Source organism: Rhineura floridana, chromosome 2, assembly GCF_030035675.1.
Source record: "Rhineura floridana isolate rRhiFlo1 chromosome 2, rRhiFlo1.hap2, whole genome shotgun sequence".
In the NCBI taxonomy this organism is placed as follows: domain Eukaryota; kingdom Metazoa; phylum Chordata; class Lepidosauria; order Squamata; family Rhineuridae; genus Rhineura; species Rhineura floridana.
Window position 1 is genome coordinate 22,410,016 of NC_084481.1, and position 4,564 is coordinate 22,414,579.

Below are 4,564 nucleotides of genomic sequence, written 5' to 3' on the forward strand. Positions count from 1 at the left end.
TGGTTATGTGTGTTTGAGCATTTTTTCAGCAGTGAGGCACTTTGACAAGTCTGATAGACCATCAAGCAATTTATGTAAAAAGGTGGCATACTACATTTTAACCCTCTTTGTCATACCCTAGCTTTTGAATAAATAAGAAAAATGTTCATGTTTTGATTGTGGCGTCTTCATCCTGGAAAAATGCAGTTGCTGTGCAACTGATAAAATTATCAGTTTTTGTACTTGCTGAATTGCAGAGAATTTTTGCAATTGTTCACTCTATACTCTTTTCCAGTACCCTTGCCAAATCTCCCTTTTCCTGGCAACTGTTTTTTTCTTGTGTTGTTCTACTCCATTGTTTTCCAAGAAGCTCTGGGGAGAATCAGCCATATTTTCCACACAGCTAGTTGTGAGATGTTCTAGGAATTGGAAAGTAGGTTGTTTTCTCTAAGCCTTCAAAAAGTGGTTGATGACTCTTCTAGTATGAAAAACTATGATGAAGAGAGTGGTCTGCTGAGATAAAGAGGAAATGTTTTCATCACCATTATTGTCAAGGTGGAGTTTTGCAACTGTATAGTTGCTAACATTATTTAACTAACATAGCACAGTATTTATCTGCTGGTTTCCAAAATCTGTAGCAAAGAGTAAAAGCTAATGGAATGCACTGTGAAAGAATAGAATGTTACTGAAATATCATGTAGATCCAGCAAAAGAGCAGGAAATGAATTCCAGGCGACTAATGGTTTGAATTTGTAAACATAGGCATATTCTTAAACATGGGTTATTAATTAAATAAAAACAAATTTATATATAAAACAAATCATCCTTCAGTCTGACATTTCTGTGATTAAACACATAGGATACTATCTATTGCAGACCATCCCCTTGCAAAATGGGACTTCTGGTTCCTCTTCTCTCTCTCCATTCCCCCACATGCAGTCAAAACCTACTCCAGAGGGCCCCCCAAACCTATAGACCAGATTTTGCAGGGGGAAGATGAAGAAGCAGAAGTCCAATTACCCAAGTGGATACCTGTCCACACCACATTGGATCTCACCTCTATACGACTGGATCCAGGCAGTATCTAATCAGGAAAGGGATATTGAAGCTATGGATAGCTCAATTAAAATGTCAACCCAGTTGTGGTATAACTTGGAAAAAGGTAATTTCACTGCTGGGGATCATTAGGAAATGGATTGAAAATAAAAACAGCAAAGATTGTAATAGCTTTTATTTTTAGAATTGTATGGAGTTACCTGCTGGGAAGAAGGGTGGGATATAAATCAATAAATAACTATAAATAATAATATAAATAAATATGGGGACTGGAGCAATTCTCCAAAAGGAAAGGTTACAATGTTTGGAGCTATATTATAACATGAGAGGATATGATAGAGGTATATAAAAGTATGCATGGTGTGGAGAAGGTGGATAGAGAAGTTTTCTGTATAATATTAGGGGTCATCCACTGTAGTTGGATTTTTATCAGTTATTTCTCACATTTATATCCCACTTTTCCTCCAAGGTGCTCAAGGTGGTATATATGGTTCTCCCTGTTTTGTCCTTGCAACAATCCTGTGGGGTAGATTAAGATGAGAGATTGTGAATTTGGGAAAGGTTGATTCAAAATGGCATTCAACTGTCTCGAGATGAAAACCTGCACCTTGATCTCAGAAACTATCACGCAAAATTTGGTTGTACTTTAAGTGGTATTCAGATGCACAGAGAACAAACAATGTTCCACAATATATATTGGGTTCTAGTTCAGTTGCTGATTTCATGTCCAGCAATAAGGCTAACTTTTCCCTTTCTGGCTGTTCTAGGCATTTCACTTTTTAATAATAATCTGGTGAATGCAGAATTAAACCAAAGCTTACTCCTCTGTAGAGCCAGGGACATGAGTCAGTTGTATTCTAAAGTTTTGTTCTATCTTTTAGGAAGATAGGAAGCTGCCTTTTCCAAAGTCAGATCATTAGTACATCTAATTCAGCATGGTCTGCACACCAAATGGAAGCAACCCTTTAGGGCCAATGTGGTGCCCTCCAGATGCTGTTGGATTCCCAGCTCCCATCAGCCCCAGCCAGCGTGATCAATGGACGGGTGATTTATTTATTTATTTATTTATTTTAATTTATATACCACCCTAAGCCCAAGGGCTCTCTGGGTGGTGTACATAAAATAAAGCAATCGGGAATATATAAATACAATAAAACAATAGAATCAAACCAACAAAGGTAAACAAAAATAATCAAACAGTAGCAAAATACAACAATACATATAATAATATGCATTAAAATGCCTGGGAATATAAAAAGGTTTTCACCTGGCGCTGAAAAGATAGCAGCGTCTGCGCCAGGCGCACCTCATAGCAGTTGTAACCAAGCAACAACTAGAGGGCACAGTGCTGGTTACCTCTGTTCTAGGGTTTCAAACAGAGTTCCCTGGAATTGAACCTGTAGCGTTTAACAAGCAAAGTGTGCTTTTCTACAGAGCCAGATCTCCCCTTCTGAGATGTAAAAGCATTAATGGAGTATTAACAACATTGCCGTTACAGCAAATGTATCCTTTCTAGTATTAGTATTATGACTTTATGTATTTGTAATTGGAATATAGTTGGGGTGAGTGAGTTTTTGCATAGGGGCAGCCATGGTTTTAGCGCACAATTCTCTCTTCCAATCTCAAAAGCAAGAAGCCTTGTGTGGTAACTGCTCTAGACTATGGACAGCTAGATAACCTGTTCTGGGACTTTTTTAAAAGGCAAGGGGGTGAAAAAGCTTTTACCAGAGAGGCAGCCCTCAGGCACCTCGTGAAAGGGATCTGAAGGACTGTGGGTTCTCTGGAGCAAACTCATGTTCTGATATGGGTCATGATACGCCCAAATAAAATCAGATGAGTTTGCTTTGGGATCCAAGTTCTGCGGATCCCCCCTCCCCATTTCTAATGGGCAGAGCACCATAATTCCAGTACCTTCTACAGGCTGTCCAATGGAGGCTCATCCATTAGGGTAAAGGGGCACTGCCTTCCCTTCCTCTTCCTTAGTCTGTGTCACCCTTGTGGAACTCACTATGGAGGAGGATCGGAACATCAAGTAGAACTAGTTGGTTCTGTCTGTCATTGTCCATGGCTCCACTTAATGCTGGTCTCCCTGCCTTCCGCCCTACCAGTCCCAATTGGCTCCAGCTACCGCTGCATTTGTAGAAGAGCCAGTTCCGCCATCCCTAAGACCATGCTTGGTAAAGGTAATGCTGGCCCACTGATAAACAGATACACTCAAGAAAGGAATGAAAGAGGAAACAGCTTCAGAGAAATGAAGGACGGTACCCTTATCTTTAAACTGAAATGCCAGTGTTTTGTCTGAGGTAGTGTATTTGTCTCTAGGTTAAAGGTTTTTACAGATCAATACTATGCTTCCCGGGGTGGGACATACAAACTTCTATGCTAATACACTGTCTCCAAATCTAATGCACGTTCAGTCTGGGCGGAGAAAGCACACAACCACAAAAAATGGCAGAAAAACAGACAAACCTCCCTGGAAGCAGTGCCACAGCCCACCAGTTGGGGGCTGAGCTGGCAACTTTATTTGACATAGTCACAGTGGGAATCCATGCAAGTGCCACTAGGCCATGTTCCTGTCTCCACACCTCTACTGTGCAAGAAACACAGAATGAGGGAAAGGCACTAGCCAAAGTCAAATGCGCCTGACATGAGGGCAGCTAGTCTGAATCTCCCCCAAAATTAAACTTATTTTCTTCTACTCCATCCCCAGCAGAGGAAACGCAAACAAGCAGACAGCCCCAACAACCAAGGAGCCCCTGTGGTGTGCTCTGTTAACACACAAACACATCCTCACAGCATCAATGGTTCAAATCCACACACAGGCATTTCTGTCCACTCATCAGATTAAAAAGGGACTTCCTCCAAACGCTTCCCTCATCATTCCATACTCCTTTCCCACCCAGCTTAGCAGGTGGCAATGGGAAGTGGGGAAAAGGTTCCTTTTTCTCTCAGCAAGGCGTTGGGCAGGTGTACTGTACAGCAAAGTGTCTGCTGCTGAGACATAGGACGCAGAAGCACCCCGGGGAAATGAAGATGGCAACACGAGACCTTCAGGATGCTAGGGCCACCTCCATTGAGAGGGAGGCTAAGGGCACCTGTGTAAAGCATCACAGTCTCCTGCATAAGAACATAAGAAGAGCCTGCTGGATCAGGCCAGTGGCCCATCTAGTCCAGCATCCTGTTCACACAGTGGCCAACCAGGTGCCTGGGGGAAGCCCGCAAGCAGGACCCGAGTGCAAGAACACTCTCCCCTCCTGAGGCTTCCGGCAACTGGTTTTCAGAAGCATGCTGCCTCTGACTAGGGTGGCACAGCACAGCCATCACGGCTAGTAGCTATTGATAGTCCTGTCCTCCATGAATTTGTCTAATCTTTTAAAGCCATCCAAGCTGGTGGCCATTGCTGCATCTTGTGGCAGCAAATTCCATAGTTTAACTATGCGCTGAGTAAAGAAGTACTTCCTTTTGTCTGTCCTGAATCTTCCAACATTCAGCTTCTTTGAATGTCCACGAGTTCTAGTATTATGAGAGA